Consider the following 27296-nt stretch of genomic DNA (forward strand, 5'->3'; position numbering starts at 1 on the left):
TGGGATACTAAGGCGTCATTTGAACAGGGAAACAACGTACCTGTACGCACAAGCCAACGCGCGAGGGATATGGACACAAAGTGTGATGCGCAAGCGTAGGACTGCACACGATAACGAGGAAGTAACAAAGGGGCTAAAGGAAAGAACCTGCGGACGTAAGAATACGTGCCACCATCTTGGAAACAGCATTTTTTTCTCGTAAAGACAGCCGCACAAACAAACAATTTGAACTAACGAAAGACATTCAAAGATAGGAGAACTTAAATAGATACAAATTTAAAAACCGGAATAAAGAGGAATCGGATTGATACAAATAAAGGCTGCAAACTTTCACAATAAAATTGTAAAGAAAAAATACAACACAGATGAGACAAGTGTAAAACAAGAGACTTACAATTCAAAATGCTCCAAATAAGATGGACATTTTCACAAATTTGGTTGGGAAGGAAATAAAGAGCATAATCAAGACGATTCCTCCCCAAGAGAGAACAACCTATCCCCAATTGGTGAATGCAATAAATGCACAGATAATAATTCCCTTGATTAGAGACTATGAAAGATATATTTTTAACCAGTGCAAACAAAGCCCTCACGAAACAATAGCCCACTTCGTACTCAGATTACAAAAGAAAAAACCACATTCTGTGAGTTCACCAACTTCAATGATGATGAGGTAATATGGCTGAAGGTGATTGAAGGATGCCTATCATCACAATTCAGAAAACACCTGCTGAAAAAGCCTCTACCAATGAGAGAAGTCTTGGAACTAGCCAGGGTATATGAGAGGGTGGATGCACAGGCGGCAAATATAGAGAACCCGAAGAATATAGACACTATAGCCGTCATGACCAAAAACATCCAGTGGCAAAGGAGACCTTCAGGAATAGGATCGCCTAATTTGGTGCGCAGGAGTAACAGTGAAAGACAATGCTACCGTTGTGGTTTTGAATTTCCACACAAAGGGCCTTGTCCTGCTATGGGCCAATTGTGCCTACGATGTGGACAAGAAAACCACTTCCAGACCATGTGCAGAGAGAGGATAAATGCGCCGTTTCCCAACAACAGTTCACAGATTACGTTGAACAGAAGATATGACACCCAAAGGAGTGTTGGAGGGCGGATTCCTGCAGAGAGGGATACGAGATCTCATCCGGGAACAAGAGGAAATGTCATTTGCCTCAATCAGGGTTTGTCAGAGCCATGGATGAATTGCAGATTGTAGGAGCTGATCAGAATGTGCATGATTTTAGGCAGAGAGTAAGAACCGATGATGAAGCACAAACTCAAGAAAGAATACAATATGGGGACTCAAATGAAAATCCACCAATACCAACTATAACGCATGAGGAAGATGTGGGATCAACAAGCTACCAAGGAGAATATGAATATGACCGGTACAGCACAGAATATGTGAGGTTAATAGGCGACCACGAAAACGATAAGAATGCTATAAGAGTGATAGTAAACTTGAATGGAGAGGACATACCATTCCTGGTGGATACGGGAGCCACTGTCAACGTTATGAGTGAGGAGGCATACCGGAAAGTGGCTGAACAATACCCTCTGAAGACCTCAAGAGCTACAATTTTCCAGTGGGGAGCGAAACAACGGTTGTTGAAGATAGGACTGTTTCAGTGCAATTTAATTCACATGGGGAAATGCGTTCCAACCAACGTACATGTCATCAAAAGCCCTGTTATTGGCCGGTGTCTTATCAGCTGCAAGACTGCAACTAATTTAGGTCTCATTGACGTACATTACAATCAATCAGAAAAGATACAGGGAATTCCAGTGGCGTCCCAAGCTATTAGGTCCATGGAGTAAGAAACCATGGATCTGGAGAAACTGAAAAGTGAATTCCCAAAATTATTCCAGGGAATTGGAAAATTGAGATCCCATGACATACACCTGCACATTGATAGCTCGATTCAACCTGTCCCCCAACACCCAAGACATGTGGGTTTCCATCTGCAGAAGAGAGTATCGCAAGAACTGAAGCAATTGAAGGACAATGACATCATAGAGAGAGTAGAGAATGGCCCGACTCCATGGGTTTCTCCTCTGGTGTATTTCCCCAAGGCTGATGGGCAGCTTCGGCTCTGTGTAGATATGAGGATACCCAATATGGCTATATTGAGGGAGAGGCATCCAGGCCCAAATATAGAGGACATGATTATTCGTTTGAACATGGCCAGGAGATTCAGCAAATTGGATCTGAACCAGGGCTACCACCAACTGGTGATCGATCAAGAATCTCGTCTGATAACCACGTTTAGTACCCATGAGTGGCTACTCAGGTATAAGAGACTTCATTTTGGAGTTTCTTCTGCAGCCGAAAATGTTCAAGAAGCCATCAGAAAAGTAATAGCACCATCACCAAATGCATTTAACTACAGCAACAATATTTTTGTGTATGGGATTGACCAAGCTCAACGTGATGCCGCTCTGAGATACGTGTGTAGGCTGTTGCAGGAAAGTGGACTGACATTGAATGCGCAAAAGTGTGAAATAAACAAATGCAGCCTAAAATTCATTGGACACATATTCTCGGAGGACGGCATGAAGGCCGATCCAGAGAAAGTGGAAGGGATATTGAAATTACAGGCCCCAAGAGATATTACTGGGCTAAGATCCTTCCTGGGAATGGTAGGATACTGTGCAAGATACATGCCAGAGTATGCTACATTAACTGAGCCCTTGAGACAGCTGTTGAAAAAGGATATGAAATACATTTGGAATGGAAATTGTGAAGAAAGTTTTAAAAGGATAAAGAGTGAGCTAGCAAATGACAGACAGTTGGCATATTTCAATCCGTATTGGGATACTGAGGTAATTGCTGATGTTGGCCCGGTGGGATTGGGAGCAATTCTAGCTCAAATGGATCCTACTGAAACAATGGAAGGCAGGCAAACAAAGATCATCACCTACGCCAATCGTGCATTAAGTGACATTGAACAGGCGTACTCATAGGCGGAGAGGGTTGCTGCTGTGTGGGCTTGCGAGAATTTTAACCACTTTATAATTGGAAAACCTTTCGTGTTGGTAACAGATCATCAGGCACTTGTTTCGATATTTGGAAATCCCAGGGTAAAGATGCCCCCAAGGATTGAGCGGTGGGACATGAGACTGCAAGAATATGATTACAAGATTGTACATAGACCAGGGAGAAATGCAAACCCGGCTGACTACTTGTCGAGACATTCAGTGAGCATGGTGGAGTAAATAATGCAGGTGGAGGCAGAAGAATACATATCATACATATCATCATATGCTTTGCCCATTGCGATAACCAAGGAGACATTTATAGAAAAAAGCCGAGCTGATCCAATGATAGGAGTAGCGGTCAGGCTCACAAGAACTGGGAAATGGCAATGCATTGACAAAGAAGAGAAGTTGGAGGGGGATATGAAAGATATGAATAGGTTAGCGAAGATTAGCAACGAATTGTCTGCAACGGAAGAGGGAATGCTTTTAAGGGGGAATAGACTTGTGGCACCCAGGAGTTTGAGGGAGACCCTGGTGATGTTGGCTCATGAAGGGCACAGGGGAGTAATAAATACAAAGAAAAATTTAAGGAACCAAGTATGGTTTCCATGTATGGATCTGATTGTTGAGGATGTCATCCAGAAGTGTGTTGCATGCCAAGTAACATCCCCTGTGACTCATACAGCGCCTCTGAAGATCGTAACATTGCCAAAGCGACCGTGGGACAGAGTAGCTTTGGATTTTTTTGGCCCACTGGAGGAAGGTGGCAATAGATGAATACTCAAGGTTTCCGTTGGTAAAGCACGTCCAGTCCACGGCTTTTCGTCATGTGGTAATGGTATTGGACGAGCTTTTTAGTGAGTGGGGAATACCTCAAATAATCAAAACGGACAATGGAGCACCCTTTTAAGGGCATGAATTTAGAAACTTTGCTGCTCACATGGGTTTTCAACATCAAAAGATTACACCCCTGTGGCCTCAAGCAAATGGGATGGTGGAAAGATTTATGAGTAATTTGAAAAGAACCAGACAAAGGGCTGTGGTGGATGACATGCCATTTCCTCAAGCAGTTTCAAGATGCTAAGGAGCTATAGGAATACCCCACGAGATGGCGGGTCACTCTCCAGCAGAGCTGATGATCCGGTATAAGCCACGAATCGGACTTCTCAGACTGGAGGATTACACAGCAGAGGAGGAGGATAAAATCAGAGAAAGGGATCAAATGAAGTGATTGAAAACCAAAGAGTGGGTGGATCTTAAAAGAAAAGTTGCGGAGATAAAATTACAGGAAGGAGACACAGTGAATGTGAGACAGAAACAGCGACGGAAAACAGACTCGAAATATAGACCAGCACTGTTGAAAGTCAAAAATGTAAAAGGGTCCATGGTTACGGCAGTAGGAAGTGAAGGCGAGGTAACGAGAAATGTATCCTTTTTTAAAAGATTTGTACAGGACATGCATGATGAAGAACAGTGTGGGGGAAATTAGATGAATGTGTCGAGTGCTTCTGATGTAGATATTGGATTGACATGGTTGTATGCGAATGATGAGGAAGCGTTAGTTGGTGGTGAAGGGTCTTTCCCAAGAGAACAGTGCGCAACTGACAAAGGGGGAGGAGATGTGGGTGGAGGAGTAAATCATGAAGGCAGAGACTTTGACATTGGGGTGAACTCCTGGAACATGGACATTGGAGAGGGATCACATGAAATGACTATGAGAAATAGATCTCAAAGAGTTGTTCGCAAACCAACGAGATTGATTGAGCAACTATTGGTGACATGTTAGTAAGAAGTTAAATGATAAGTAAGGGGGGGTTGTGTGTTGTAATTGTACTAGTTTAACATAATTATAGCTTAGGTAGAATTTAGAATGATAGAATGGTGGCAGGGGAATTCTAGAGTGATGTGGTAGGCAGAACAGTTGTTGTATGAATAAAATAGCGTTAAGAAGCATAACTACTGTGGTCTCTTAATTATAAGATGACAAAGTAAATCCATAACAGTGAGCATAGTGATAGGAGAGGTGAGTGTCTGGAGTGGATGTTTTATTCTTACGAGCCCACTGTTCTGGATTACATGCACATGTTTCATGATAGCTGCACTCAGAGGGAGATGGCACTGGAGGCAGCTAGACATGTGTAGTAGGCCTAGGAAGCGTATAGTCAGTAGTCCTATATCTAGCACCCGGAGGACGTTACATCTACGGTAACTGTTTCCTAATTCTGTCTTGGTGACTTGTAAGTCACTTTCAGTGCTGCCATTGCTCGGTATCTCCTCGAACATTTGTCCGCAAGCTGTAATTACTTTCCATTGTAATGTCATTGAAGTCGTGGTCCATGGTGATGTAGGGTTTTGGCAGCCCTAGATGGTCTTAATCAGGTTTACGGAAAGAGGCCGGTTTTTATAGCTTTGTGGAAGGCCATGTAGTCTTGGGTGTGTCAAATGTGCGGGGCGAGTGAGTTCCACAGAGTTGGAGCCAAGGTTGAGAAGGGGGATACTCCAATCCTCACTGAATTGGAGGTTGGAATCACTAGTAAAAGGGCAGGGCTTGATCTCAAGATGCGTGGTGGGAGGTAGGGTTTAATCTTGTCTTGTAGGTACGTTGGGCCGGTCTTGTGCACTGCTCGGTGGGTAATGCATAATGAAGGAGAGGCACTGGGAGGAAGAGAGAGGGAGATGGAGTTCTCATCGTAGGAGCTGTCTGAGGATGGTTTGGCCCAATGGTAGATTCCTCTACCGTTTCTGTTTATTTTGTGCGTGTAGCGCTATAGCATTGTCAATTGGTTTTGCCTTTTATGACAACCTGAATGCTTTTGTGCATCTTTGAGTGGTGTTTATGTTGGTGAGGGGTTGTGATTATAGTGGTGTTGGATACCAGCTGTGACTTTGCTGCACACCAGTGTGTGGTTGTGGGTAGTCGAAGGGTGATGGTTTTGTCGGTTGTACGAGGGTTGTTGTTTGCAGTCTAGAGTGTTAGGGCTGTTTCTCTTGTGCAAGTTGTCCTGCTGTTTAGCCAACATGTAGGATTGTCTAGTGGTCTGTGTTGCGTTGTCTTGTGGTGTTCCACATGTAAGGATGGTGAGGGATTGTTTTGGAGTGGGACTTTTCTCTCTGTGATTGGAAAGGAATGGAGCGGTTGGTTCAGAGACTTGGGTCTTGGTGAGTTGGGAATTTGGTCTTGGAGATGAGTGCTTTGTTCTATTCCTTTTATTTGTGCAAAGGAGGGGGGATAGGTTGTAACCTGCTTTCTCCTTGTGTCAGTACTGTGAGCTGTGGAATCTGGAAAGTTGAGCGTTTGAGTTCCCCGAGTGTCAGTTAGAAGGGAGCTGCTTGACTCAGAGGGTGCCGGTGGATCTCTCTGTGTTACCTTTTACCTGATGGACTTTTTCCTGAATCTATAACCTGTAACCAGAAACCTAAGTAAAGGGGTCTCTTACCTTACCTTCCTTTAACAGCGGGACCCAAGTGCTAGGAGTGCCCTAAAGAGTGCTGGATGTCCCATAAAGTGGGGCCAGGTGGCTTAGGCAAAGGCCACCTTCCCCAAATAATACCCTGAAAATATGTATTTGGGGTCACAAAGCATGGCCTCCGGTGTTCATGTTTGCACCTAGTCTGCGTATTGTAAATACATCTGTCTCTGGCTAGGCTTGTATATAAATAACTAAATAAATCACTCATTATATAAACATTTCCTTCAGTATGAAAATCACCTGTGAACAAATGACCTGTGACAAAGGGGAGGAGGTACAATTGCACCAATGTGAGTTCCTAACTGCTGTGCATAAAATCAAAGTTTCATATCTGATTTTGAGATATTTATATCAAGCACTAAACGAAATTAATCATCCATAGGCTCAGATTAAACTAAACATCAAAGCCACAGTATGTAGGCAAAGATCAGACCAAAGTCACCGAACTGACTCCCTAGATTAATTTTAATGTGACTCACCTATGTCAGCTACTTGAAAAGGTAGGTTTCAAAGCCCTTCAGAACTGATACAACGATTCGAGGGCCCTGATTTATCAACATGTATATCTCCCGAGATAGCCCATTCCATAATTTAGGTGCAATTCAAGCATGCATCCCTCTGGAGCATGGAATGCACACGGCGCATGGTGCTTATTTCCCTTGACAAAGCACTCGCCATAACAGTAAAACAGTAACAGTAAAACGTACACGAATGATATACTAATTTGGACATGTGGAGCGGGGGCTGCCCGCTTCGGAAGATGACGTGTTTCCTTAAATGCAATGCTCTCACAACTTGTAAACCTATCCCTTGGCATCTGCAATTCGCAACTAGCTGGAGTCTCAGGCTGGGACCCACTTTGTCAAGACGTGCACACAGTGGGAGACCAAAGAAGCCCAGGATCGGGACACTTTAGACCCTGCGTGCCTGCTTCCTCTCCCCGTTTTGTTATTTGAGAAAGTCACTTGTTGCTCCCCTTTCTCCTCTGCACCCACTGCCACTTCCCCAGTACTTCAACCCTTCTCTCACCAGCTCCTCCCCTCGAAGCTTCACGTCGCTAAGGGTATGGTGTTATCCAGTTCCCATCTGAGAGAAAAGGACCCACAACACCCGTCTTCCGCATCACGTGAGGGGCACGTCACGTCCAAGCGACGTACGTCAGACGCTGCCCCAGACGTCCACGCCCATCGGCACCCCGTGATCATTGCAGAAGCGGGAAGAAAGGAGGCGTGGCGAGCAATGTGACTGCGAGCTTAAGAACACGAGATTTCGCTTTACAGTTTCCTGGCAAATAAGTCCGCAGCCCTGTTGTCGCTAAACCATTTCGCAATTTACGGAAGGGGTTGGTATGTGAAGAGGGTCGAATTTTGGTGCCTGCGGTGCAGAGGAGTAATGTGTCCTTTGCGGAGCAACTATTCGTGCAGCATGGGAGGGTTTGGTCCTTTGTAAGGGAGCAGATTTAAGAATGTGTCCTATGCAGAAAGTGGGGTGGGGACTGCATGGGGTTTTGCATTTGTTATCTTGAAAGAGGGGGCTTTTGGTGATTCTTCCTGTGCAACAAAAAAGAAAGAAAGAAAGGGTTTTTCTGTCTAGAGGGGGGATTTGGGGCTTGTGCTGTGCAGAGCTGGAATTTGTGCATTTGTCATGGGAAATGAGCAGAGAGGAATTGAGGGCTTTATTTTGTAACTTCGGTTTTCAACTCCCACCTTTTCAAACTTTGAACTAGGGGTGTCCCAAATAGTAGATTTAGTATTCGGGCGACTACTGAATAGCTATCCAAAGTATTCAGCCAAAGCCAAATAGTTAAATTTTTACTACATAAAGCTGTGACACAAAAAAAATACTTTGTAAATTAAAACCACACTTATAACTATGAATCCCGATTCTGTATTTTATTTCTCTTTTTTTGTTAACTATAAAATGTGCTTAAATGAAAGAACACACTGAAGAGTTTGATTCTCTGTGCATTCATGGGTGATGCTTCCAACTAGCCTGGTTGGGCTAGGACCAGGTATCTAGTAAAATACAAATATACAATCGCTGGAAAAATGACCTGCGAGGGTAGATTTCCAATAAGTACGCTGGCAAAGTATAAAAGGTGCCCACATTTTAATACCAACAATCTATGTTTCCAGGAAAACAAAATCCCAATGTGAGAGATGTGCTTTGATGACTCTTTTATGTGGTCTTGTGGGTAAACGTATGCACTTGGAACATGGCAACCTGGTGGAAATCCTCGTAGCAGCAAGTTTGCCGGCCTCGAAAACACCAAGCAAGGTTCTGAAAAAAGGACGTCCAGCCACATGTATCCTCTACTTGTGCCCTGAAAAGCAACACATGGTAACAATGAGGGAAAATAACCTCCCTGGGCTTGCAACCTCTTACCAAATTTGCATTTATAAAGACTTGCCCTCTCATCGTTTCCCCTCACCCCCATGTTTGGCTTTGAACAGTAAAGATTACTTTAAACGTACACATACCATAATAAGGTAATCACAGAAATATATAAATCCTTAGAGAAACATGTTTAGGCAAAAGGTGTACAATTGTGGCCTTATTCACACCGATCTTGAATGGGAGACTACAAATAACAGAATGCAATTCAGCAAAAGGTTGCATTTTGAAAATATACTTTCAAGACTTAGATTCATATCAAAAGGTAATGTGTGAATAGGTTACCTGTTTGTTTTTCAATGTTTTACGAATATAGGCTCTATATATGGTGCAATGAAAATATTACATTCTACCCAAAATAAACGCTTGTTAAATATGGACATCTGAAAATAATGAAGTTTAAAACTGCTTTGTGTGATATATTTTAAGTGACCTGGAGGAGGGTGTAGATTTAAGCAGCTAACTGGTGCTTGGAAAATGGTACTAGTTCCCATCCGAGAAACGGTCCATCGGTTGCTACGGCCATTTCTCAGATGGGAAATAGATGCTTCAGTGTGAGTGGCCTAGTTCCCATTAGAGAATTGGCCCTTTTTTGCCCCTAGTGGCCAAGTCCTGCATAATAATGGGAACTAGCCGACTCACACTGAGAAGGCTATTCCCATTAGAGAAATGGCCCTTTTTGATCCCCTAGTGGCTAAGTCCTGCATAATAATGGGAACTAGCCTACTCACACTGAGAAGGCTAGTTCCCATTAGAGAAATTGCCCTTTTTGCCTCTAGTGGCCAAGTCATGCATAATAATGGGAACTAGCCGACTCACACTGAGAAGGCTAGTTCCCATTAGAGAAATGGCCGTATTTTGCTCCTAGAAAAGGGCCATTTCTCTAATAGGAACTAGGCCACTCACACTGAAGCATCTATTTCCCATCTGAGAAATGGCCGTAGCAACCGATGGACCGTTTCTTGGATGGGAACTAGTATCCATTTTCGAAGCCCTCCGACCTTGAGAGGCAGAAAGGTCCTCTCGTCTAATGGGAACTATCCCACTCACACTGAAGCAGCTATTTCCCATTAGAGAAAAGGCTCTCCGACCTGGAGAGGCAGAAAGGTCCCCTTGTCTAATGGGAACTAGCCCACTCACACTGAAGAAGCTATTTCCCATTAGAGAACCGTTCCTCTGACCTGGAGAGGCAGAAAGGTCCTTTCGTCTAATGAGAACTAGCCCACTCACACTGAAGCAGCTATTTCTGTCACGTCTCCCAGTCCACGCATTGTTAAACAATCCACAATTACACAGATCAGCCTGTACCTACCTGGCACGACAGTCACCTCTCATCATGGCGCCAAGAAACGGCATTTCGCTCGACAACGGAGAGTGCTGACTGGCACTCCGGGAGTTTTTCGACCCTCAGTGCTGTGGCAACTTCCATGGAAACTTCCACATTGCCGGCGAGGAACACGGAGATTCAAGCGTCGCGTGAGGTGAATGATTACCAATCGCATTCATCATCTGTTAGCACGTGATTTTTCCTCACGCTTCCGTGATGTGCATCATGTGACTGGTGTTAGCAGTTAAAAGCATCAGAAGCCTCAAAGTCAGTGCTTCTCAGCTGCCGCTTAAGGACTGTTTGGCGTTTTGAATCTCATTGGATACTTAGGCTCTACGACCACGGACTGCTTCACAGATTTGTCTTCGTCTTTCTCCTTGCATCTGTTACCATTGTCCTGGATCTGTTTCTACTGGTATTGACCCTGGATACTCACAACCGACTGCCATTTGCCTGGAACCTTTTGGCCTTGTAACCGTTGGTTTTTTATCTCGTTTTTGGATTCTGGACTCTTGTGCAAATTCGTCTTGACCCAGGTGTTGAACTGTCATCCAAGCCTCACTGGATACCGACCCGAGAGGACCTTACTGCCCTCCGACCTGGAGAGGCAGAAAGGTCCTCTCGTCTAATGGGAACCTGCCCACTCACAGTGAAGCAGCTATTTCTCGTTGCAGAAACATCTCTCCGACCCGGAGAGGCAGAAAGGTCCCGTTGTCTAATGGAAACTAGCCCACTCACACTGAAGCAGCTATTTCCCATTAGAGAAACGGCCCTCCGACCTGCAGAGGCAGAAAATTCCTCTTGTCTAATGGGAACTAGCCCACTCACACTGAAGCAGCTATTTCCCATTAGAGAAACGGCCCTCCGACCTGCAGAGGCAGAAAGGTCCTCCCATCTAATGGGAACTAGCCCACTCACACGGAAGCAGCTATTTCCTATCCTCTGTGAAAACGCTAGGGGTCTACATTGATGCAACCCTGTCCATGGACAAACAAGTTAGTGCCATTGTCTCCGCATCTGCACTAAGCACTAAACTCATCAACGCCATTAAACCATTCCTTTCCAAAGAAAACTGCCTTTCAATAGCAAGAGCTACCATAGGCGCTAAACTTGACTATTGCAATGCACTTCTAGCCGGCACCTCTGAAAAAAACCTAAACAAACTCCAGGTCACCCAAAATAACGCTCTAAGAGCAGCACTAAACATCTCCAAAAGGGACCACATCTCACTGGCAAGGCAATCAGTTCACTGGCTCCCTGTCAAAGAACGCATCACCTTCAAGGTACTGACTACTACCCACAAATGTATCCACCACACTGCACCATCATATCTCTCAGACACCATTCTCAGACAGACCTCATCCAGACCTACCAGACTCTGCTACACTAACCAACTCACTGTACCACGCATCCACAAGATTACAGCCGGGGGGCTGGGTTTCCCCTACATAGCACCAAAACTTTGGAATAATCTCCCCCACGCTCTAAGAGCAGAAGGCTCCCTCACAGCGTTTAGAAAAAAACTCAAAACCTCTCTCTTTAACTAAAATTCCTCTACCTACTGCCATTCAGGCACACACTGCTAACTATTGCTACTGCCCAAACTGTTTGCATGTATGCCTCTGTATGCTGTAACTAAGACGCGCTTTCCCTGTAACCAGCGCTATTCTGTAACCAGCGCCACGATGCCTCAGGGCTGATTCTGTGCGCTTAACAAATGCGAATAAATAAATAAATAAATAAATAAATTCCCATTAGAGAAACGGTCCTCTGACCTGGAGAGGCAGAAAGGTCCTCTCGTCTGATGGGAACTAGCCCACACACACTGAAGCAGCTATTTCCCATTAGAGAAAACGGCCCTCCGACCTGCAGAGGCAGAAAGGTCCTCTCATCTGATGGGAACTAGCCCACTCACACTGAAGCAGTTATTTCCCATTAGAGAAATGGCCCTCGGACCTGGAGAGGCAGAAAGGTCCTTTTGTCTAATGGGAACTAGCCCACTCACACTGAAGCAGCTATTTCCCATTAGAGAAGCGGCCCTTTTTGCTCCCCTAGTGGCCAAGTCCTGCATAATAATGGGTACTAGCCCACTCACACTGAGAAGGCTAGTTCCCATTAGAGAAATGGTCCTTTTTGCTCCCCTAGTGGCCAAGTCCTGCATAATAATGGGAACTAGCCCACTCCCATTGGGAAGGCTAGTTCCCATTAGAGAAATTGCCTTTTTTGCTCCGCTAGTGAACAAGTCCTGCATAATAATGGGAACTAGCCCACTCACACTGAGAAGGCTAGTTCCCATTAGAGAAATGGCCCTTTTTTGCCCCTAGTGGCCGAGTCCTGCATAATAATGGGAACTAGCCTACTCACACTGAGAAGGCTAGTTACCATTAGAGAAATGGCTCTTATTTGCTTCTAGTGGCCAAGTCCTGCATAATAATGGGAACTAGCCGACTCACACTGAGAAGGCTAGTTTCCATTAGAGAAATGGCCCTTTTTGCTCCCTTAGTGGACAAGTCCTGCATAATAATGGGAACTAGCCCACTCGCACTGAGAAGGCTAGTTCCCATTAGATAAATGGTGCCTTTTTTGCCCCTAGTGGCCAAGTTCTGCATAATAACGGGAACTAGCCTACTCACGCTGAGAAAGCTAGTTCCCATCAGAGAAATGGCCCTTTTTTGCTCCTAGTGGCCAAGTCCTGCATAATAATGGGAATTAGCCTACTCACACTGAGAAGGCTAGTTACCATTAGAGAAATGGCTCTTATTTGCTTCTAGTGGCCAAGTCCTGCATAATAATGGGAACTAGCCGACTCTCACTGAGAAGAATGACGTCGTACGGTGGTCGCCTCCATTAATTGAGCTTGTTGTAGTTGTATGGCCTGTTGAAATGCTTGCCTATCGGCTTGGGCTTGTTGGTTCTGTAACTGTAACGCCTGTTGAAGTAATTGTTGCCCCTCACTTAGCGTTTTAATGAGTTCTTCCATGGTGTTCGTCTTTTAAATCCCACTTCTGACACCAAATTGTGAGGTTTTATACACAAAAATTGGTACATAAACACAGTTAAACGGAGAATGTATATTCTTATTCCAAGGCTAACTTTTATTATCACCATTTATCTCTTCCACTTTCTTTCTGTGTTTTATTTCTTATAACTTTAAAAAAAAAGGATACAGGTGGTCTCCCGATTTCTTCTGGATAGGACAGAGTTCTTTTTGGCCAAGCGAAACAGAATAGTTCAGGTAACTCTTGTTTAGTTTTCGTATTCTTTTCTTTAACGTCTATAATAATGTTTGGGTGATTTCTCCATCTTTGTATCTCAGATTCATTTCTTTTCTTTTAGTCTTTCTTTCGCCTTTTTTCAAGATTATATTATATTACCTATTCTTCTCTCCTTTGTTATAGATCTTGTCCCCTTCCTTATTCTCTTCACTCTTTTACTAGTATAAACTCAATATTCTTTCCACCTGCGTCTCGTTGCTTCGCACACAGTGCACATCGTATGGCTCTTCCTACATATTTCCTTGGCGTAATGTCGTTTCCTCAGTAACTCATAACATGTCAGCTTTCTAATAAATATATAGCGCAGCGAAGTCAACTTCTCAACATCAGAACTCGGCTACATATGTCTTGACTCGCAGCCGTTCAATTCGGATCACAGCAGTGCTCCTTCTCTCATTCAAACAGCTTACCGCCACTCATCTGGGTCCCGTCATATGTGTCTTCTCATCGATCACGGGGTGGCACTCTTCTGCTTGCTACCTCGTAATCCTCATCAGTGGGTTACGCCCGTTTCGAGTGTCGCCTATGGCCGCTGGTAACGACTATCCCTCTCTCACCTCTACGACCAGCTGTTCGTCTTGACTTCCCCGCTGACCAAACCTTCTATCCTCGGGAGGCTCACCGATTCATCAGCTGTTCGGATCGGGGCGGCCTCCCCCTTTACGCGTTCCTCCGCAGCTGCTATCTTCGACCGCTCAGCTGATCGGTCGTACGCTGACTCGCCTCCTCTTCGGCTTCGCCGCACCTTCTACCCTCGGGAGGCTCACCGATTCATCAGCTGTTCGGATCGGGGCGGTCTCCACCTTTACGCGTTCCGCCGCAGTTGCTACCTTCGGCCGCTCAGCTGATCGGTCGTACGCTGACTCTCCTTCGCTTCGCTTTCGCCTCGGTCTCAGACGTGACAACTTCAATAGCGATTTCCAACTATCGCATATAGTATTAGTTTAATTAACTTCTGTATGACTGGGTGCAACGGCACAACTTCCCTCTTCGGTTCGGCTGTCTTAATACGCCCAGTTCAAACCGTCTCCCTTCAAAACCTCCTCTTCCTCGGTCCCCTGGCAACCAAAACAAAAACAAAAACAAAGAAGGGACAATTGTTGTCATCCAAGTTCATCTCCTTCAAATCTTCTCTGTGACTGGCCCAGTGACCTGTCAACTACTCCCTCCCATTAGATATCCTCTATTAACCCTTCATATGGTCTTTCTGCCTAGTATCAACAGAGCCTGAACCAGCCGGTGTCTTTGTTATAAAATCTGCTCCATTTTTATCACAGAAGGCTTGTTCCGATTAGAGAAATTGCCCTTTTTGCTCCCTTAGTGGACAAGTCCTGCATAATAATGGGAACTAGCTCACTCACACTGAGAAGGCTAGTTCCCATTAGATAAATGGTGCCTTTTCTGCCCCTAGTGGCCAAGTCCTGCATAATAATGGGAACTAGCCTACTCACGATGAGAAGGCTAGTTCCCATTTGAGAAATGGCCCTTTTTTGCTCCTAGTGGCCAAGTCCTGCATAATAATGGGAACTAGCCGACTCACACTGAGAAGGCTAGTTCCCATTAGACAAATGGCCCTCCGACCTTGAGAGGCAGAAAAGTCCTCTTGTCTAATGGGAACTAGCCAACTCACACTGAAGCAGCTATTTCCCGTTAGAGAAAAGGCTCTCCGACCTGGAGAGGCAGAAAGGTCCACTTGTCTAATGGGAATTAGCCCACTCACACTGAAGAAGCTATTTCCCATTAGAGAAACGGCCCTCGGACCTGGGGCGGCAGAAAGGTCCTTTTGTCTAATGGGAACTAGCCCACTTACACTGAAGCAGCTATTTCCCATTAGAGAAGCGCCCCTTTTTGTTCCCCAAGTGGCCAAGTCCTGCATAATCGGGGGTACTAGCCCACTCACACTGAGAAGGGTAGTACCAAATAGAGAAGCGGCCCTTTTTGCTCCCCTAGTGGCCAAGTCCTGCATAATAATGGGAACTAGCCCACTCACACTGAGAAGGCTAGTTCCCATTAGAGAAATGGTCATTTTTGCTCCCCTAGTGGCCAAGTCCTGCATAGTAATGGGAACTAGCCTACTCCCACTGGGAAGGCTAGTTCCCATTAGATAAATGGCCCTTTTTGTTCCCCTAGTGGCCAAGTCCTTCCTGCATAATAATGGGAACTAGCCTACTCACACTGAGAAGGCTAGTTTCCATTAGAGAAGTTGCCCCTTTTGCTCCCCTAGTGGACAAGTCCTGCATAATAATGGGAACTAGCCCACTTACACTGAGAAGGCTAGTTCCCATTAGAGAAATGCCCCTTTTTTTGCCCCTAGTGGCCAAGTCCTGCATAATAATGGGAACTAGCCTACTCACACTGAGAAGGCTAGTTTCCATTAGAGAATGGGCCCTTTTTGCTCCCTTAGTGGACAAGTCCTGCATAATAATGGGAACTAGCTCACTCACACTGAGAAGGCTAGTGTCCATTAGAGAAATGGCCCTTTTTTTGCCCATAGTAGCCAAGTCCTGCATAATAAAGGGAACTAGCCTACTCACACTGAGAAGGCTAGTTTCCATTAGAGAAATGGTCCTTTTTGCTCCCCTAGTGGCCAAGTCCTGCATAATAATGAGAATTAGCCTACTCATACTCAGAAGGCTAGTTCCCATTACAGAAATTGCCCCTTTTGCTCCCCTAGTGGCCAAGTCCTGTTTAATAATGGGAACTAGCCTACTCACACTCAGAAGGCTAGTTCCCATTAAAGAATTGGCCCTTGTTGCCCCTAGTGGCCAAGTCCTGCATAATAATGGGAACTCGCCTACTCACACTCAGAAGGCTAGTTCCCATTAAAGAAATGGCACCCCGACCTGCAGAGGCAGAAAGGTCCCCTCGTCTAATGGGAACTAGCCCACTCACACTGAAGCAGCCATTTCCCATTAGAGAAACGGCCCTCCGACCTGCAGAGGCAGAAGGTCCTTTTGTCTTATGGGAACTAGCCTACTCACACTGAAGCAGCTATTTCCCATGAGAGAAATGCCCCTCCGACCTGGAGAGGCAGAAAGGTCCTCTCGTCTAATGGGAACTAGCCCACTTAAAGTGAAGCAGCTATTTCCCATTAGAGAAACGGCCCTCCAACCTGCAGAGGCAGAAAACTCCTTGTCTAATGGGAACTAGCCCACTCACACTGAAGCAGCTATTTCCCATTAAAGGAACGGCCCTCCGACCTGCAGAGGCAGAAACGTCCTCCCGTCTAATGGGAACTAGCCCAATCACACAGAAGCAGCTATTTCCCATTAGAAAAACGGCCCTCTGACCTGGAGAGGCAGAAAGGTCCTCTCGTCTAATGGGAACTAGCCCACTCACACTGAAGCAGCTATTTCCCATTAGAGAAACGGTCCTCCGACCTGCAGAGGCAGAAAGGTTCTCTCGTCTAATGGGAACTAGCTCACTCACACTGAAGCCGCTATTTTCCATTAGAAAAACGTCCCTTTGACCTGCAGAGGCAGAAAGGTCCTTTTGTTTAATGGGAACTAGCCCACTCACACTGAAGCAGCTATTTCCCATGAGAGAAACAGCCCTCCGACCTGGAGAGGTAGAAAGGTCCTCTCGTCTAATGGGAACTAGCCCACTCACACTGAAGCATCTATTTCCCATTAGAGAAACAGTCCTCTGACCTGGAGAGGTGGAAAGGTCCTTTTTCGTCCAACGGGAACTAGTCCACTCACAGTGAAGCAGCTATTTCTCGTTGGAGAAGCACCTCTCAGACCCGGAGAGGCAGAAAGGTCCCGTTGTCTAATGGGAACTAGCCCACTCACACTGAAGCAGCCATTTCCCATTAGAGAAAACGGCCCTTCGACCTGCAGAGGCAGAAAGGTCCTCTCGTCTGATGGGATCTAGCCCACTCACACTGAAGCAGTTATTTCCCATTAGAGAAAACGGCCCTTCGACCTGCAGAGGCAGAAAGGTCCTCTCGTCTGATGGGAACTAGCCCACTCACACTGAAGCAGTTATTTCCCATTAGAGAAATGGTCCTCCGACCTGCAGAGGCAGAAATTTCCTCTCGTCTAAGGGGAACTAACCTACTCACCCTGAATCAGCTATTTCCCATTAGAGAAACAGCCTTCCGACCTGCAGAGGCAGAAAACTCCTTTTGTCTAATGGGAACTAGCCCACTCACACTGAAGCAGCTATTTCCCATGAGAGAAAACGGCCCTCTGACCTGCAGAGGCAGAAAGGTCCCCCCTTGCCTAATGGGAACTAGCCCACTCACACTGAAGCAGCTATTTCCCATTAGAGAAACGGCCCTCCGACCTGCAGAGGCAGAAAGGTCCTCTCGTCTAATGGGAACTAGCCCACTCACACTGAAGCATCTATTTCCCATTAGAGAAACAGTCCTCCGACCTGGAGAGGCGGAAAGGTCCTTTTTCGTCCAACGGGAACTAGCCCACTCACACTGAAGCAGCTATTTTCCATTAGAGAAACGGTCCTCCGACCTGCAGAGGCAGAAAGGTTCTCTCGTCTAATGGGAACTAGCCCACTCACACTGAAGCAGCTATTTCCCATAAGAGAAACAGCCCTCCGACCTGGAGAGGCAGAAAGGTCCTCTCGTCTAATGAGAACTAGCCCACTCACACTGAAGCATCTATTTCCCATTAGAGAAACAGTCCTCCGACCTGGAGAGGCGGAAAGGTCCTTTTTCGTCCAGCGGGAACTAGTCCACTCACAGTGAAGCAGCTATTTCTCGTTGCAGAAACACCTCTCCGACCCGGAGAGGCAGAATGTCCCATTGTCTAATGGGAACTAGCCCACTCACACTGAAGCAGCTATTTCCCATTAGAGAAACACCGCTCCGACTCGCAGAGGCAGAAAGGTCCCATTGTCTAATGGGAACTAGCCCACTCACACTGAAGCAGCTATTACCCATTAGAGAAACGGCCCTCCGACCTGCAGAGGCAGAAAACTCCTCTTGTCTAATGGGAACTAGCCCACTCACACTGAAGCAGCTATTTCCCATTAGAGAAACGGCCCTCCGACCTGCAGAGGCAGAAAACTCCTCTTGTCTAATGGGAACTAGCCCACTCACACTGAAGCAGCCATTTCCCATTAGAGAAACGGCCCTCCGACCTGCAGAGGCAGAAAGGTCGTCCCGTCTAATGGGAACTAGCCCACTCACATGGAAGCAGCTATTTCCCATCAGAGAAACGGCCCTCCGACCTGGAGAGGCAGAAAGGTCCTTTCGTATAATGGGAACTAGCCCACTCACACTGAAGCAGCTATTTCCCATTAGAGAAACGGCCCTCCGACCTGCAGAGGCAGAAAACTCCTCTTGTTTTATGGGAACTAGCCCACTCACACTGAAGCAGCTATTTCCCATTAGAGAAACGGCCCTCCGAACTGCAGAGGCAGAAAGGTCCTCCCGTCTAATGGGAACTAGACCACTCACACGGAAGCAGCTATTTCCCATTAGAGAAACGGTCCTGCGACCTGGAGAGGCAGAAAGGTCCTCTCGTCTGATGGTAACTAGCCCACTCACACTGAAGCAGCTATTTCCCATTAGAGAAAACGGCCCTCCGACCTGCAGAGTCAGAAAGGTCCTTTCGTATAATGGGAACTAGCCCACTAACACTGAAGCAGCTATTTCCCATGAGAGAAACAGCCCTCCGACCTGGAGAAGCAGAAAGGTCCTTTTGTCTAATGGGAACTAGCCCACTCACACTGAAGCAGCTATTTCCCATTAGAGAAGCGGCCCTTTTTGCACCCCTAGTGGCCATGTCCTGCATAACAATGGGTACTTGCCCACTCACACTGAGAAGGCTAGTTCCCATTAGAGAAATGTTCCTTTTTGCTCCCCTAGTGGCCAGGTGCTGCATAATAATGGGAACTAGCCTACTCCCATTGGGAAGGCTAGTTCCGATTAGAGAAATTGCCCTTTTTGCACCGCTAGTGAACAAGTCCTGCATAATAATGGGAATTAGCCCACTCACACTGAGAAGGCTAGTTCCCATTAGAGAAATGGCCATTTTTTGACCCTATGGCCGAGTCCTGCATAATAATGGGAACTAGCCTACTCACACTGAGAAGGCTAGTTACCATTAGAGAAATGGCTCTTATTTGCTTCTAGTGGCCAAGTCCTGCATAATAATGGGAACTAGCCGACTCACACTGAGAAGGCTAGTTCCCATTAGAGAAATGGCCCTTTTTGCTCCCTTAATGGACAATTCCTGCATAATAATGGGAACTAGCCCACTCACACTGAGAATGCTAGTTCCCATTAGAGAAATGGGCCTTTTTTGCCCCTAGTGGCGAAGTCCTGCATAATAACGGGAACTAGCCTACTCACACTGAGAAGGCTAATTACCATTAGAGAAATGGCCCTTTTTGCTCCCTTAGTGGACAAGTCCTGCATAATAATGGGAACTAGACGTCTCACACTGAGAAGGCTAGTTCCCATTAGAGAAATGGTCCTTTTTGCTCCCTTAGTGGACAAGTCCTGCATAATAATGGGAACTAGCCCGCTCACAATGAGAAGGCTAGTTCCCATTAGATAAATGGTGCCTTTTTTGCCCCTAGTGGCCATGTCCTGCATAATAATGGGAACTAGCCTACTTACGCTGAGAAGGCTAGTTCCCATCTGAGAAATGGCCCTTTTTTGCTCCTAGTGGCCAAGTCCTGCATAATAATGGGAACTAGCCGACTCACACTGAGAAGGCTAGTTCCCATTAGACAAATGGCCCTCCGACCTTGAGAGGGAGAAAAGTCCTCTTGTCTAATGGGAACTAGCCCACTCACACTGAAGCAGCAATTTCCCGTTAGAGAAAAGGCTCTCCGACCTGGAGAGGCAGAAAGGTCTCCTTGTCTAATGGGAACTAGCCCACTCAGACTGAAGAAGCTATTTCCCATTAGAGAAACGGCCCTCGGACCTGGGGCGGCAGAAAGGTCCTTTTGTCTAATGGGAACTAGCCCACTTACACTGAAGCAGCTATTTCCCATTAGAGAAGCGGCCCTTTTTGCTCCCCTAGTGGCCAAGTCCTGCATAATAATGGGTACTAGCCCACTAACACTGAGAAGGGTAGTTCCCATTAGAGAAATGCCCCTTTTTTGCCCCTAGTGGCCAAGTCCTGCATAATAATGGGAACTAGCCGACTCACATGTGAGAAGGCTAGTTCCCATTAGAAAATGGGCCCCTTTTGCTCTCCTAGTGGCCAAGTCCTGCATAATAATGGGACTAGCCTACTCACACTGGGAAGACTAGTTCCCGTTAGAGAAATGGCCCTTTTTGCCCCTAGTGGCCAAGTCCTCCATAATAATGGGAACTAGCCTACTCACGCTGAGAAGGCTAGTTCCCGTTAGAGAAATGGCCCTTTTTACCCCTAGTGGCCAAGTCCTGCATAATAATGGGAACTAGCCTATTCATGCTGAGAAGGCTTGTTCCCATTAGAGACATTGCCCTTTTTTGCCCCTAGTGGCCAAGTCCTGCATAATAATGGGAACTAGCCTACTCACACTGAGAAGGCTAGTTCCCATTAGAGAAACGGCCCTCCGACCTGCAGAGGCAGAAAGGTCCCCTCGTCTAATGGGAACTAGCCTACTCACACTAAGAAGGCTAGTTCACATTAGAGAAATTGCCCTTTTTGCTCCCTTAGTGGACAAGTCCTGCATAATAATGGGAACTAGCCTACTCACACTCAGAAGGCTAGTTCCCATTAAAGAATTGGCCCTTGTTGCCCCTAGTGGCCAAGTCCTGCATAATAATGGGAACTCGCCTACTCACACTCAGAAGGCTAGTTCCCATTAGAGAAATGGTTCTCCGACCTGGAGAGGCAGAAAGGTCCTTTCGTGTAATGGGAACTAGCCCACTCACACTGAAGCAGCTATATCCCATTAGAGAAACACCGCTCCGACCTGCAGAGGCAGAAAGGTCCCCTCGTCTAATGGGAACTAGCCCACACACACTGAAGCAGCTATTTCCCATTAGAGAAACGGCCCTCCGACCTACAGAGGCAGAAGGTCCTTTTGTCTTATGGGAATTAGCCTACTCACACTGAAGCAGCTATTTCCCATGAGAGAAACGCCCCTGCGACCTGGAGAGGCAGAAAGGTGCTCTCGTCTAATGGGAACTAGCCCACTCACAGTGAAGCAGCTATTTCCCATTAGAGAAACAGCCCTCCGACCTGGAGAGGCAGAAAGGTCCTTTTTTTTCGTCTAATGGGAACTAGCCCACTTACAGTGAAGCAGCTATTTCTCATCAGAAAAACACTCCTCCGACCCGTAGAGGAAGAAAGGTCCCCTTGTCTAATTGGAACTTGCCCACTCACACTGAAGCAGCTATTTCCCATTAGAGAAATGGCCACCCGACCTGCAGAGGCAGAAAGATCCTCTCGTCTATTGGGAACTAGCCACTCACACTGAAGCAGCTATTTCCCATTAGAGAAACGGCCCTCCGACCTGCAGAGGCAGAAAACTCCTCTTGTCTAATGGGAACTAGCCCACTCACACTGAAGCAGCTATTTCCCATTAGAGAAACGGCCCTCCGACCTGCAGAGGCAGAAAGGTCCTCCCATCTAATGGGAACTAGACCAATCACACGGAAGCAGCTATTTCCCATTAGAGAAAATGGCCCTCTGACCTGGAGAGGCAGAAAGGTCCTCTCGTCTAATGGGAACTAGCCCACTCACACTGAAGCAGCTATTTCCCATTAGAGAAACGGTCCTCCGACCTGCAGAGGCAGAAAGGTCGTCCCGTCTAATGGGAACTAGCCCACTCACATGGAAGCAGCTATTTCCCATCTGAGAAACGGCCCTCCGACCTGCAGAGGCAGAAAGGTCCTCTCGTCTGATGGGAACTAGCCCACTCACACTGAAGCAGTTATTTCCCATTAGAGAAATGGCCCTCTGACCTGCAGAGGCAGAAATTTCCTCTCGTCTAAGGGGAACTAACCTACTCACCCTGAAGCAGCTATTTCCCATTAGAGAAACAGTCCTCCGACCTGGAGAGGCGGAAAGGTCCTTTTTCGTCCAACGGGAACTAGTCCACTCACAGTGAAGCAGCTATTTCCCGTTGGAGAAGCACCTCTCTGACCCAGAGAGGCAGAAAGGTCCCGTTGTCTAATGGGAACTAGCCCACTCACACTGAAGCAGCTATTTCCCATTAGAGAAAACGGCCCTTCGACCTGCAGAGCCAGAAAGGTCCTCTCGTCTGATGGGAACTAGCCCACTCACACTGAAGCAGTTATTTCCCATTAGAGAAATGGCCCTCCGACCTGCAGAGGCAGAAATTTCCTCTCGTCTAAGGAGAACTAACCTACTCACCCTGAAGCAGCTATTTCCCATTAGAGAAACAGCCTTCCGACCTGCAGAGGCAGAAAACTCCTCTTGTCTAATGGGAACTAGCCCACTCATACTGAAGCAGCTATTTCCCATTAGAGAAACGGCCCTCCGACCTGCAGAGGCAGAAAGGTACTCCCGTCTGATGGGAACTAGCCCACTCACACGGAAGCAGCTATTTCCAATTAGAGAAACGGCCCTCCAACCTGGAGAGGCAGAAAGGTCCTCTCGTCTGATGGGAACCAGCCCACTCACACTGAAGCAGCTATTTCCCATGAGAGAAAACGGCCCTCTGACCTGCAGAGGCAGAAAGGTCCCCTTGTCTAATGGGAACTAGCCCACTCACACTGAAGCAGCTATTTCCCATTAGAGAAACGGCCCTCCGACCTGCAGAGGCAGAAAGGTCCTCTCGTCTAATGGGAACTAGCCCACTCACACTGAAGAAGCCATTTCCCATTAGAGAAACGGCCCTCCGACGTGCAGAGGCAGAAAGGTCGTCCCGTCTAATGGGAACTAGCCCACTCACATGGAAGCAGCTATTTCCCATCAGAGAAACGGCCCTCCGACCTGGAGAGGCAGAAAGGTCCTTTCGTATAATGGGAACTAGCCCACTCACACTGAAGCAGCTATTTCTCTTTGCAGAAACACCTCTCCGACCCGGAGAGGCAGAAAGGTCCCGTTGTCTAATGGGAACTAGCCCACTCACACTAAAGCTGCTATTTCCCATTAGAGAAACGGCCCTCCGACCTGCAGAGGCAGAAAGGTCCTCCCGTCTAATGGGAACTAGCCCACTCACACGGAAGCAGCTATTTCCCATTAGAGAAACGGTCCTGCGACCGGGAGAGGCAGAAAGGTCCTCTCGTCTGATGGTAACTAGCCCACTCACACTGAAGCAGCTATTTCCCATTAGAGAAAACGGTCCTCCGACCTGCAGAGGCAGAAAGGTCCTTTCGTATAATGGGAACTAGCCCACTCACACTGAAGCAGCTATTTCCCATGAGAGAAACAGCCCTCCGACCTGGAGAGGCAGAAATGTCCTTTTGTCTAATGGGAACTAGCCCACTCACACTGAAGCAGCTATTTCCCATTAGAGAAGCGGCCCGTTTTGCTCCCCTAGTGGCCAAGTCCTGCATAATAATGGGTACTTGCCCACTCACACTGAGAAGGCTAGTTCCCATTAGAGAAATGTTCCTTTTTGCTCCCCTAGTGGCCAGGTCCTGCATAATAATGGGAACTAGCCTACTCCCATTAGAGAAATTGCCCTTTTTGCACCGCTAGTAAACAAGTCCTGCATAATAATGGGAATTAGTCCACTCACACTGAGAAGGCTAGTTCCCATCAGAGAAATGGCCCTTTTTTGCCCCTATGGCCGACTCCTGCATAATAATGGGAACTAGCCTACTCACACTGAGAAGGCTAATTACCAATAGAGAAATGGCTCTTATTTGCTTCTAGTGGTCAAGTCCTGCATAATAATGGGAACTAGCCGACTCACACTGAGAAGGCTAGTTCCCATTAGAGAAATGGCCCTTTTTTGCCCCTAGTGGTGAAGTCCTGCATAATAACGGGAACTAGCCTACTCACACTGAGAAGGCTAATTACCATTAGAGAAATGGCCCTTTTTGCTCCCTTAGTGGACAAGTCCTGCATAATAATGGGAACTAGCCGACTCACACTGAGAAAGCTAGTTCCCATTAGAGAAATGGCCCTTTTTGCTCCCTTAATGGACAATTCCTGCATAATAATGGGAACTAGCCCACTCACACTGAGAAGGCTAGTTCCCATTAGAGAAATGGCCCTTTTTTGCCCCTAGTGGCGAAGTCCTGCATAATAACGGGAACTAGCCTACTCACACTGAGAAGGCTAATTACCATTAGAGAAATGGCCCTTTTTGCTCCCTTAGTGGACAAGTCCTGCATAATAATGGGAACTAGCCGACTCACACTGAGAAGGCTTGTTCCCATTAGAGAAATGGTCCTTTTTGCTCTCTTAGTGGACAAGTCCTGCATAATAATGGGAACTAGCCCGCTCACACTGAGAAGGCTAGTTCCCATAAGATAAATGGTGCCTTTTTTGCCCCTAATGGCCATGTCCTGCATAATAATGGGAACTAGCCTACTCACGCTGAGAAGGCTAGTTCCCATCTGAGGAATGGCCCTTTTTTGTTCCTAGTGGCCAAGTCCTGCATAATAATGGGAACTAGCCGACTCACATTGAGAAGGCTAGTTCCCATTAGACAAATGGCCCTCCGACCTTGAGAGGGAGAAAAGTCCTCTTGTCTAATGGGAACTAGCCCACTCACACTGAAGCAGCAATTTCCCGTTAGAGAAAAGGCTCTCCGACCTGGAGAGGCAGAAAGGTCTCCTTGTCTAATGGGAACTAGCCCACTCACACTGAAAAAGCTATTTCCCATTACAGAAACGGCCCTCGGACCTGGGGCGGCAGAAAGGTCCTTTTGTCTAATGGGAACTAGCCCACTTACACTGAAGCAGCTATTTCCCATTAGAGAAGCGGCCCTTTTTGCTCCCCTAGTGGGCAAATCCTGTATAATAATGGGAACTAGCCTACTCACACTCAGAAGGCTAGTTACCATTAAAGAATTGGCCCTTGTTGCCCCTAGTGGCCAAGTCCTGCATAATAATGGGAACTCGCCTACTCACACTCAGAAGGCTAGTTCCCATTAGAGAAATGGTTCTCCGACCTGGAGAGGCAGAAAGGTCCTTTCGTGTAATGGGAACTAGCCCACTCACACTGAAGCAGCTATTTCCCATTAGAGAAACACCGCTCCGACCTGCAGAGGCAGAAAGGTCCCCTCGTCTAATGGGAACTAGCCCACACACACTGAAGCAGCTATTTCCCATTAGAGAAACGGCCCTCCGACCTGCAGAGGCAGAAGGTCCTTTTGTCTTATGGGAATTAGCCTATTCACACTGAAGCAGCTATTTCCCATGAGAGAAACGCCCCTGCGACCTGGAGAGGCAGAAAGGTGCTCTCGTCTAATGGGAACTAGCCCACTCACAGTGAAGCAGCTATTTCCCATTAGAGAAACAGCCCTCCGGCCTGGAGAGGCAGAAATGTCCTTTTTTTTCGTCTAATGGGAACTAGCCCACTTACAGTGAAGCAGCTATTTCTCATCAGAAAAACGCTCCTCCGACCGATAGAGGAAGAAAGGTCCCCTTGTCTAATTGGAACTTGCCCACTCACACTGAAGCAGCTATTTCCCATTAGAGAAACGGCCACCCGACCTGCAGAGGCAGAAAGGTCCTCTCGTCTATTGGGAACTAGCCACTCGCACTGAAGCAGCTAGTTCCCATTAGAGAAACGGCCCTCCGACTTGCAGAGGCAGAAAACTCCTCTTGTCTAATGGGAACTAGCCCACTCACATGGAAGCAGCTATTTCCCATCAGAGAAACGGCCCTCTGACCTGGAGAGGCAGAAAGGTCCTTTCGTATAATGGGAACTAGCCCACTCACGCTGAAGCAGCCATTTCCCATGAGAGAAAAAGCCCTCCGACCTAGAGAGGCAGAAAGGTCCTCTCGTCTAATGGGAACTAGCCCACTCACACTGAAGCATTTATTTCCCATTAGAGAAACAGTCCTCCAACCTGGATAGGCGGAAAGGTCCTTTTTCGTCCAATGGGAACTAGTCCACTCACAGTGAAGCAGCTATTTCTCGTTGCAGAAACACCTCTCTGACCCGGAGAGGCAGAAAGGTCCTCTCGTCTAATGGGAACTAGCCCACTCACACTGAAGCATTTATTTCCCATTAGAGAAACAGTCCTCCAACCTGGATAGGCGGAAAGGGCCTTTTTCGTCCAATGGGAACTAGCCCACTCACACTGAAGCTGCTATTTCCCATTAGAGAAATGGCCCTCCGACCTGCAGAGGCAGAAAACTCCTCTTGTCTAATGGGAACTAGCCCACTCACACTGAAGCAGCTATTTCCCATTTGAGAAACGGCCCTCCGACCTGCAGAGGCAGAAAGGTCCTCCCGTCTAATGGGAACAAGCCCACTCACACGGAAGCAGCTATTTCCCATTAGAGAAACGGTCCTGCGACCTGGAGAGTCTGAAAGGTCCTCTCGTCTGATGTGAACTAGCCCACTCACACTGAAGCAGCTATTTCCCATTAGAGAAAACGGCCCTCCGACCTGCAGAGGCAGAAAGGTCCTCTCGTCTGATGGGAACTAGCCCACTCACACTGAAGCAGTTATTTCCCATTAGAGAAATGGCCCTCGGACCTGGAGAGGCAGAAAGGTCCTTTTGTCTAATGGGAACTAGCCCACTCACACTGAAGCAGCTATTTCCCATTAAAGAAGCGGCCCTTTTTGCTCCCCTAGTGGCCAAGTCCTGCATAATAATGGGTACTAGCCCACTCACACTGAGAAGGCTAGTTCCCATTAGAGGAATGTTCCTTTTTGCTCCCCTAGTGGCCAGGTCCTGCATAATAATGGGAACTAGCCTACTCCCACTGGGAAGGCTAGTTCCCATTAGAGAAATTGCCCTTTTTGCACCGCTAGTGAACAAGTCCTGCATAATAATGGGAAT

General features: G+C 46.9%; 1 protein-coding gene across 4 annotated transcripts in view; it reads right to left on the bottom strand.

The window, feature by feature from the left end:
- Nucleotides 1-27296, bottom strand: part of FBXW9 (F-box and WD repeat domain containing 9) — a 503699-nt gene that overhangs the window by 339153 nt on the left and 137250 nt on the right. The window contains exon 1 of one of the 4 annotated variants that reach the window (XM_069604111.1): nt 7485-7593. The exons of 1 other annotated variant lie outside the window; for it this stretch is intronic. The gene's annotated coding sequence lies outside the window, so the exon portion shown is untranslated. Of the gene's footprint in view, nt 1-6934; nt 6957-7313; nt 7462-7484; nt 7594-27296 lie in introns of those variants that run through there. 2 more of the 4 variants (XM_069604113.1, XM_069604112.1) reach the window with 2 other exon arrangements.

This window comes from Ambystoma mexicanum, chromosome 3q (genome assembly GCF_040938575.1).
Source record: "Ambystoma mexicanum isolate Mex_15411 chromosome 3q, UKY_AmexF1_1, whole genome shotgun sequence".
NCBI lineage: Eukaryota > Metazoa > Chordata > Amphibia > Caudata > Ambystomatidae > Ambystoma > Ambystoma mexicanum.